Source organism: Ammodytes marinus (assembly GCF_949987685.1).
Source record: "Ammodytes marinus genome assembly, chromosome: 21".
Lineage (NCBI taxonomy): Eukaryota > Metazoa > Chordata > Actinopteri > Uranoscopiformes > Ammodytidae > Ammodytes > Ammodytes marinus.
The window spans coordinates 24,146,534-24,156,533 of record NC_137225.1 but is presented as its reverse complement, the minus strand read 5'-3'; the positions used below and the strand labels follow the sequence as shown (position 1 = coordinate 24,156,533).

The 10,000-nt window shown below is 38.0% G+C and overlaps 2 protein-coding genes across 4 annotated transcripts in view; one reads left to right on the top strand and one right to left on the bottom strand.

The window, feature by feature from the left end:
• rpl22l1 (ribosomal protein L22-like 1) overlaps positions 1 to 1,036 on the top strand; it is a 79,281-nt gene extending 78,245 nt beyond the window's left edge. Inside the window, exon 5 of the mRNA XM_080050227.1 lies at positions 1,023 to 1,036. The gene's annotated coding sequence lies outside the window, so the exon portion shown is untranslated. The remainder of the gene's footprint in view (positions 1 to 1,022) is intronic.
• The window catches only part of LOC307267811 (polyhomeotic homolog 3), a gene marked incomplete at its 3' end in the record, with an annotated part of 21,022 nt that extends 18,463 nt beyond the window's left edge, over positions 1 to 2,559 (bottom strand). For 2 of the 3 annotated variants that reach the window (XM_080050215.1, XM_080050217.1), the window contains exon 1: positions 2,415 to 2,559. Of the gene's footprint in view, positions 1 to 1,822; positions 1,952 to 2,414 lie in introns of those variants that run through there. The other variant, XM_080050216.1, reaches the window with a different exon arrangement.
• Between the last annotated feature and the right edge of the window lie 7,441 nt (positions 2,560 to 10,000).

Below are 10,000 nucleotides of genomic sequence, written 5' to 3'. Positions count from 1 at the left end.
TGTCTGTTTAGAGAGAGACACTGACCCTCACAGGATAGCCTCAACTTAAGCCTTTTGTTTTGTATTGGAGCCATGGCAGCAGTTATAGTTACCCGCTACTGACTAAACATCCAGGGACTCATTACTCGGGCTACGAAAATATGGCCCACTGTCCTCTTTATATCTCCTGCTGTCAACATAGCCTACTAAGATTTAAAGCTGCAGTGTGAAGAATTTTGGGTTTTATTTCCTAGCAGATTTTGTAGAAAGTAATTATAATATCCACAAATAAATTTAATTTAGTGCATAATAGCTGAAAAAAAATGTTTTGAATTATTTTTTTTTCCCTTAGAAAGGGTCTCATATATGTTCATATTTCTGCATATTTTGGACCAAGGCCTAGTGCCGCCATCTTGAAAGTGTCATAGTTGGAATGTCATCAGGTGCATTGTTTAAAATTTAGAATTGTTCTTGTCCTTGAAGGCCACTGTAGCTTCTGTTATTTATTTATTATTCGAAAGGGTTGGGGTTACCCAGGGAGCGTTGCATTCGAGAACTTTCTAGAACTTTCTTGATGATGTCATATTACACACTGCACCTTTAAGAAAAGTTAAAATTTTTTAATTCACTTTTACATGTTTTATTTCTATTTATTCGCTTTTTTCTAATGTGTGTATTATGTATTTTAATCTTGCCCCCTGTAAAGCACTTTGAATGGCCTTGTGTCTGAATTGTGCTATAGAAATAAAACTTGCCTTGCCTAAGATTTGTAAATGTAATAAAATGTGATAATTAAGGTTTTTTTATTGTTATGAAGTGAATTTTTATACATGAGAGAACTGGGCAGACGCAAATGCAAATGTACATGCAAACTAAGGGCGAGACAATGTAGGGAGAAGCATTGTTTTTTTCAAGCGTTGGTCTAATCAAAAGTTTGTGTGTGTGTGTGTGTGTGTGTGTGTGTGTGTGTGTGTGTGTGTGTGTGTGTGTGTGCGTGTGTGTGTGTGTGTGTGTGTTTTGAATGTGCCTAAAGTTTTGAACAATACAGGAGAATAAATAGCCTACTACTGCATTATATTATATTATATTTGTGTTACCCTGAACCTGAATTTTGTCTTTTTCTTTCCATAAATACAGACATTTTCCACCATAACACACACACACACACACACACACACACACACACACACACACACACACACACACACACACACACACACACACACATGTATAAAAAAAATCAGCAAGATACGTGATAGCCTATTAAGTTTTTTGATGCTCAATATTTTCGGGGTTAAAATTAACCCTCAAACCCCCAGCGAAACCGAACGCCATGTGTGCAAAATCTGGACGAAACTGTTATCAAAAGTGTTTATCTAGTTGGCGTGTGTGCTTGAGTGCGCGCGTGTGTGTGTGTGTGTGTGTGTGTGTGTGTGTGTGTGTGTGAGAGAGTGTGTGTGTGTGTGTCTGTCTGTCTGTCAAGTCTGCAACATCACCACGCGCAAGAAGCAGGTGCCACTCCACATCTGGCCTGCTAACTATATAGACCCTCAACACACACACACACACACACACACACACACACACACACACACACACACACACACACACACACTCAATTCTCACCTATTAGCGCATTAACACGTTACCAGTTACCTTTGCATCTCGCTCGCTGAGGTGACAGTTAGGCCACAGATCACGCATGTGTGTCAAAAAAAAAGATGGAGCTACTAGGCCGCTATGCTTCAAGTAGTCTCACGATACGATAATAACATTTGGGGGGGAAACTGTCACGTTCGTCCCCCCGTAATACATTAAGCGTAAAAGCTATTCGTTCACCTACCCTGTGTGTATTTGGCGATGTCCTTTAGCTTATTCCTGCTGGCGTGGTCCATGCGAAAGTGAACGCATTTGTTTGATAAAAAAGTCAGTTGGTATATTATCTGATGAGCGGGTCTGGTCTCTCTCTCTCTCTCTCTCTCTCTCTCTCTCTCTCTCTCTCTCTCTCTCTCTCTCTCTCTCTCTCTCTCTCTCTCTCTCTCTCTCTCTCTCTCTCTCTCTATTTTAGCAAAGGGGCGACAGAGCAGAAATGGGCGTGTATTGGAGATTTCACTTCCTACTCTGACAGCGCATACAGTCTGTTGTGGTGTGGTGTGTGTGTGTGGAGTGCACGTCACTACAACATAATCTAACCTACAATTATCTGTCTTTAGCGTTGATGCAGCAGGACAGAATAAAGAGTTACAAGTTGCATTGACACACACACACACACACACACACACACACACACACACACACACACACACACACACACACACACACACATACACACAGGCCCTGGTTGTGATGTGTCTGTGTGTGTGTATGTGTGTGTCGCACTTTGATTAGGATATAATCTCACAGCTCAAACCACCAGGCTTTCCCCCCTTTCCCACCGTGAAGTAATCCGCAAATCAAGCATCCATAGGCGGGTAGGTTGGGTAGAGTTTCTCGGTTGGACGGTGGACCTCCAGGGTTTTTCTCACCTACCGGCTCGGTGGTGGGATTGAGGCCGGCTTGAGAAGCCCGTGAAGCGGATACGAACGGCCTGGTTAGTCCGCTGCTGCTGGGTGCTGGAGAAATGCAATGGAAGGCAGTTTTTTTTTCCTTTTTTTTTTTTGCACAGAGAGACAGAGGCGAGACAGCACCACTCAGAGTTTAGGAGGACTAGAAAGATTCATTTACTGTACACAGCAGCATGAATAGCATAGTGATAACTGCATAATAACATTGGTATTAGGCCTTTCCTAGTAATGCATTTCGGTGCTCATAGCCTACACTTTAGGCCTACTACTGTAGTTTAGGCCAACTAACAAATAAAACAATATTCCAAACACAAAAATATTATTGGTTTAATCAGAGATGGAGGAAGCATTCAGATCCTTTACTGAAACAAAACAGCAAAGCAAAATGTATTTTAAGTATCAACTTTTTTTTTGTTTTGGGGCGACTGTGGCTCAGGTGGTAGAGCGGGTCGGCTGATGATCAAAGGGTTGTAGTAGGTTCGATTCCCGCCCTGCCACTTGTTGTGTCATGGTTGTTGTGTCCTTGGGCAAGACCCTTCACCCACCTTGCCTCGTGTGAATGTCGATAGTTAGCCTGCTGCTATCGGTGTATGAATGTGTGTGAATGGTAACGTGGGAATGGGAACAGGTCTCCCTTGAAAAAGAGTCTTCGGTCTCAATGGGATTTACCTGTATAAATAAAGGTTAAAAAAAAAAAAAAAAAAAAATGGTATCATGATATTCCCTGAAACATTAATTTAATATTCAAAAGCTTAAACTCTTCGTCAATAATCCCAGGAAACAATTTTTTCTCTTTTAAAAAAATTAGCTTTTGGTGGTTTCATTCATTAGGTGCACTTTGTAATATCGGAGTATTTTGTGGCATCTAGTGGTGAGATTGTAGATGTCAACGCTCCCTTGCTAACCCCTCCCCTTTGGGGAGAATTTACAGAAGCTACGGTGGCCATCAAGGACAAGAAGCTATAGTTACTAAAGATGGCATCATCCACCACTGCCTCAAGTCTTTCCACAATATCAAGTGATGAGGTGAAGATGTATTTAGTTATTTATTCTATAGTACTTCTTCTTCTTCTTGGTCTTCCAACAGGTGCATTTCCCCAGGACGCCCACTATACATAAAAACGCGTAAGGCCGTTAAGTTGGTCCGTTCTGTGCCACTGTAGAAACATGGCGGTGCAACATGGCGGCCTCAGCGCCCCGCTCCTATGTAGATATAAAAGGCTCATTCTAAGGTCATATAAAAACAATCTATTACACTTTGATGAAAACATAGCCTACTTATGAATATTATATTCCATTTCTAACAATTGTGTTCTGAAAATACATGATACACACTGCACCTTTAAGTGTGTCAAAATTGTTAGTGTTTTTACTATACGCCAGCTGTTGTTCCTGGGTGAGCGTATACCCATGACAAAGACATTAAGAAAAACTATATAAAAATAGCATTCTTTGCACTGATGGTCTCGTTTGCTGTTTCATGTCATCTATGATCATCAGAGGAAAAATTAGACTGTTTCAGAAATATTTAAAAGTTCCTCGTAGCACCTTTAAGAACACTCAAACATAGGCCTATGTGTTTACTTTATAAATAGCCTAGACAATCTATTAAGTGTTATGTAGTAACCTGTGTGTGTGTGTGTGTGTGTGTGTGTGTGTGTGTGTGTGTGTGTGTGTGTGTGTGTGTGTGTGTGTGTGTGTGTGTGTGTGTGTGTGTGTGTGTGTGTGTGTGTGTGTGTGTGTGTGTGTGTGTGTGTGTGTGTGTGTGTGTGTAATCGGATGAGCCTCTCAGTCATTGAACAAACCTCCCGTTGACAGAAGATTCACTACGTCACTGACTTTAATCTGAAGCGTCATTAAACTTTGCACACGAACACACAGAGGGAGAAACCGCTCTGCCTTCAAAATAAAATGTAGAGTTTGCAAAAATGTAGGCTACATCAGAATTTTTTTGATTTGATTAAATTTATTTCAGACATATGTATATATATATATACAAAACAAAATGAAAAGCATGGAAATACAATAAACAAAAATTATGTTTTCACAAAAAAAAAGAAAAGAAAAGAAAATAAATTATCTGTATTGCTGAGATATGCCTGAAAAGGAGCAGGAAGAAGTATACACTTATTTAATCCTACCCCTTTTCCATAGTAAAAAAATAAAAAATAAAAATATTTATTAAATTAAAAAAATTAAATTATTTATTATATTCGCTTCTCAATATAATAAATAATGAAATCAAAATGAAAAACTTTTAATTGCAAAAGCAGCGCAGGTTTCAAGGTGTTAAACAAATTAATTGAGGACATGTAATAATGGATTCCTAAATATGTTTAGAAGAAAATTGGGAACACATTTTTAGTAGTTTTTTTATTTATTTTTTATTAATTGTTTTTATTAACAATACATTAGAAAGTAGCCTATACTCATGAACAAAGCATAATCCAAAACTCAATCAAACTTGTGCATCAGGGGGGTGCCCTTAGCTCAGTTGGTAGGGCGTCCCCCCCCCCATGGGCCTCGGCCAGCAGCGGACCCGGGTTCGATTCCAGCCCGCGGTCGTTCTCTGCATGTCACTCCCCTCTCTACCCCATTTCAACTCTGTCTCTACACTATCAATAAAGTATAAAAATGCCTGAAAAAATAAAAATAAAACTTGTGCATCAGATAGGTCTTAAAAATATCTTCCCATTTTCATCCAACCTGTTTTAGTCTTAAAGGTGCAGTGTGTAATGTGACATCATCAAGAAAGTTCTACAAAGTTCTAGAATGCAACGCTCCCTGGGTAACCCCAACCCTTTCGAATAATAACAGAAGCTACAGTGGCCTTCAAGGACAAGAACAATTCTAAATTTTAAACAATGCACCTGATGACATTCCAACTATGACACTTTCAAGATGGCGGCACTAGGCCTTGGTCCAAGATATGCAGAAATATGGACATATATGAGACCCTTTCTAAGGGAAAAAATAGTAATTAAAAAAATAATAATTCAGCTATTATGCACTAAATTAAATGTACTTATGGATATTATAATTACTTTCTACAAAAGCTGCTAGGAAATAAAACCCAAAATTCTACACACTGCAGCTTTAAACTTGGAGGATATTCAGCTTACTTTAGTAAAATAATCTTGAGATTTTTATTTTGAAAAGCTGAAAACAGTGAATTGTGTTGCCTTATATTGACATTGCTTTGTATTTTAATTTTTATCTAATTTAAATTGTTTATAATTATTTTATTATTAGGCTACTATACAGCATAGCACTCTGTTTTATATAGGCTAATTCCAGTTTAAATTTTAGTAAACACTGTCTACCTGTTGGGCCTTTTATTTTGAAAGTTATTTCAGGAACGTCCTCACTCTGCTCCGCGTGACTTGACCATTTAGTTGTTAGGGTCAAAGCTCCATAGCAACCGAACGGGAAAGTTGAATTTCGTCTTTCGTTTTTCAGTATTTTTTTTTGTCTTTTAATGGATAAATATTAAGAAGATGACGCAACTCTTCCAGAAAGACAGAAGAAGATTATGTTTGAGATAAATATAAAAACATGCCATCGACGAAAGTTATCAAGCAGAAACCGGTGGAGGCTACAACGACAACCACACGGAAAACCAAAGCGGTGAATGTGAAGGTAAATAGCCTACAGCGCTGAGTGAACGAGGGAACTGTTCAGACTCAGAATCCATCCATCCATCCATCCATCTATCCATCTATCTATCTATCTATCTATCTATCTATCTATCTATCTATCTATCTATCTATCTATCTATCTATCTATCTATCTATCTATCTATCTATCTATCTATCTATCTATCTATCTATCTATCTATCTATCTATCTATCTATCTATCTATCTATCTATCTATCTATCTATCTATCCATCCATCCATCCATCCATCCATCTATCTATCTATCTATCTATCTATCTATCTATCTATCTATCTATCTATCTATCTATCTATCTATCTATCTATCTATCTATCTATCTATCTATCTATCTATCTATCTATCCATCCATCCATCCATCCATCCATCCATCCATCCATCCATCCATCCATCCATCCATCCATCCATCCATCCATCCATCCATCCATCCATCTATCTATCTATCTAGGCTATCTATCTATCTATCTATCTATCTATCTATCTATCTATCTATCTATCTATCTATCTATCTATCTATCTATCTATCTATCTATCTATCTATCTATCTATCTATCTATCTATCTATCTATCTATCTATCTATCTATCTATCTATCCGTCCATCCATCCACCCGTCTGTCTGTCCGTCTGTCTGTCTGTCTGTCTGTTTTCAGAATCATAAAAAGGACTTCTTTATTGATTTATTGGTTGAAATTCGTTTTGAACCCAGTTGCTCCAACAATATAAACTCATGTAGAAAATAAATATAACAGGCTATAGGCTCTGTGTGTGAAGAATATGTAGGGAAGGCTATAATATGATTAAAAAGTAAATATGTAGCCCCCTAGACTATGAACATTAGGCTACAGGCCTAGGCATACTTAAATATTTACACAATATCAATTCTGGCGATAAATTAGAATAAAGTAAATTAAATATTTATTAGGCTATTTAAAGCTGCAGTGTGTAGAATTGTGGGTTTTATTTCCTAGCAGATTTTGTAGAAAGTAATTATAATATCCATAAGTACATTTAATTTAGTGCATAATAGCTGAAAAAAATGTTTTGAATTATTATTTTTTCCCTTAGAAAGGGTCTCGTATATGTCCAAATTTCTGCATATTTTGGACCAAGACCTAGTGCCGCCATCTTGAAAGTGTCATAGTTGGAATGTCATCAGGTGCATTGTTTAAAATTTAGAATTGTTCTTGTCCTTGAAGGCCACTGTAGCTTCTGTTATTATTCGAAAGGGTTGGGGCGGGTTACCCAGGGAGCGTTGCATTCTAGAACTTTGTAGAACTTTCTTGATGATGTCATATTACACACTGCACCTTTAAGCCTTTATTGACATCAGAAAAGTGTTAAAAATAGTGATGTGAATTGTGAAGCCTATAGGACCACCTTTAAATATTGCTCATGAAAATATAGTATAGCCTAAATAAAATGTATTTCTTCTATCTGACAGGTTGACAGTGAACAGTCCAAGGTGCAGTTGGTTCCGGCTGTGCGTAAAAGCCGCGCGTGGAGCTGCTCGCGCGCCCCACAGCAGAGAGTCACGTGCGAGGAGAGAGAGAGGGGAAAGACGGTCAGACCCTGTTGTGAACGGAGATCCAGGTCCAGTTCCACACATGGACCCATTATAAAAGGTTCGCACATGCTTTTGGGTGACCATTCATAAATATTATAAAACTTAGCCAGCCTTTCCTGGACTATAGCAGCGCTGAAGTGACATTCATGACACCTTTTTGAATTTTTGTTTTTTTTGCTTAATATTTACCTTTTAGTTAAATCAATTTCATAGACACCTGTTAAGTAGAGTACGCTATGTGAATTGTTAATTTTATTTGGTCTTTTGTTTGTGTGTTCGCTTTTTCAGTTTGTGTTCCAAAAAAAGAAATTCCTTAAAGGTGCAGTGTGTAATTTTTATTTTATTTTTATTTAACCTTTATTTCACCAGGAAGGTCCCATTGAGTTACAGTAACTCTTCTCACATCATCAAGAAAGTTCTACAAAGTTCTAGAATGCAACGCTCCCTGGGTAACCCCAACCCTTTAGAATAATAACAGAAGCTACAGTGGCCTTCAAGGACAAGAACAATTCTAAATTTTAAACAATGCACCTGATGACATTCCAACTATGACACTTTCAAGATGGCGGCACTAGGCCTTGGTCCAAAATATGCAGAAATATGGACATATATGAGACCCTTTCTGAGGGAAAAAATAATCATTCAAAAACAAAATTTCAGCTATTATGCACTAAATTAAACGTACTTATGGATATTATAATTACTTTCTACAAAATCTGCTAGGAAATAAAACCCAAAATTCTACACACTGCAGGTTTAAGTAGAGTACGCCATGTGAATTGTTAATTTTGTTTTCTTGTTTGTGTGTTCCTTTTTCAGATGTGTGTTTGTGTTCCATAAAAAGAAATTCCTAAACTAAATAGGCTTTTATAAAACTTATTTTTCAGGGCTTTAAGTTGCAGGTTGTGTTCATATTTTATTAAGGTATTTTTATTCAAGCCCGGTTATACACTTGGCACAGGGGCCTACATGGGTATATGTAGGGCGTACATACAGTTTATTTAAGTATATTTTTATTACTTAAAAACACTCAAGCATATTTGTTTACTTTATAAATAGCCTATAAAATCTATTAAGTGTTATGTAGTAACATGTGTGTGCGTGTGTTTGTTTGTGTGCGTGTGTGTGTGTGTGTGTGTGTGTGCGTGCGTGCGTGCGTGCGTGCGTGTGTGTGTGTTTGTGTGTAATGTGTATAGGTTCCACCCATGGACCCATTATAAAAGGTTCCACCGCTACTAGAATAACTACAGAACGGAAGAAAGCGACAAACAGCGGCAGACATGATGACGCTACTGTGGACAAACGTCAGACCAACGGCGTCAAAGAGGCTGAGAGCAAAACCAGCAAATACCACACTCACAGGTGAGACAATAGAGGAGGAAAAATGAAGCCATAGAGACAGTGCGGAACGCGTCATAATCGGAGGCCACGCCCATCGTGGGGGAAAACAATTCACAGCGCTCCATTCACTTTCTATTGAATGACACCCGTATTCGGCAAACAAACTTAATAAAAACGTTATACGACATGCCTTTCACAAGCTGTTTTTGTGAAAAATTATTGAGTAATTTTCAATATCGAGACAAAACTCTTAACTAATGTATGCTGTATAGGCTAATGTTAGCCTTCTGCTGTAGGCTAACCCTCACGGACGGGAAAAAACACCTCAATATTGAAAATTACTCAATTATTTTTCACAAAACAGCTCGTATGGACAGACAAGAGTCGTGGCTTTAAAGAAAGTAACGTTTTTTGTTAAATGGATGTTTGAATAAGTTTTAATTAAGTTTGTTTGCAGAAGACGGGTCTCCTTCAATACAAAGTGAATGGAACGCTGTTCAATGTTTTCCCCCACGATGGGCGTGGCCTATTTCATGCACTGTCTCTATAGCGCGTAACTTTTTCCACATGAATGATGATGCACTAGACAGTTTGTGTGTGTTGGGAAGTAAGTAAATATTTGAGTTCAGGGTGGTTATTGTGGTTATGGAGGGAAAAAAGCTGTCCTTAAAACTATAGTGCATAACTTTTTCACATAAATTATGATGATTATGTACTAGACAGTGTGTGTGTTGGGGAGTCTTCTAGGGAAGAAGCTGTCCTGAAACTTTTTCCTTTTAAAATGAATGTTGGTTCCATTCAAGCCATTGCTAAAAGAGTTGAAACAAATTTGATTAAGCCTATTAACAGCTCCACAAAACTCAATCTGTATTTCTCA